This window comes from Plasmopara halstedii (assembly GCF_900000015.1).
Source record: "Plasmopara halstedii genome assembly, contig: Scaffold_470, whole genome shotgun sequence".
NCBI classification, from domain to species: domain Eukaryota; phylum Oomycota; class Peronosporomycetes; order Peronosporales; family Peronosporaceae; genus Plasmopara; species Plasmopara halstedii.
In genome coordinates this window covers 914489-914935 of record NW_020187390.1, presented here as the reverse complement: position 1 = coordinate 914935, position 447 = coordinate 914489, and positions in this window count along the sequence as shown.

Genomic DNA, 447 nt, shown 5'->3' with positions numbered 1-447 from the left:
GTCACTCTCCGGTTGACGTGCATGCATCGACTGAACGGGTCCTCTATACAGAGGCTTACATGGCTCGCGCATTGAGTGAGACCGCTCAAACTCGAGCGCCGCGGCAATGGCTTCAGTCGTCGTTTGACAGCATCGATATACTACTTCTTGACGCGTCTTTAAAAGCAGTCCTCTGGTAAAACTCATAACTCGATCGACGCTGCTCATGTCTCTGACTTCACTCATAATCGTCCGGAGCTTGGTGATGTACTCTTCCAGACTCTTGCAATTCTTTTGCTTCAGGTCATCTGGCTTCTCTCTCAATCTTTCTTGGATGTCCACTGGGACAAACTCTCGGCTCATAATGTCTTTCAGATGCTGACGAACTCGATGGTCACGTCCTGCTGCATAAATTTTTGATGCCACGCTTCCGCTGCTCCTCTCAGGTTGACAGTGATCAAGGAGACA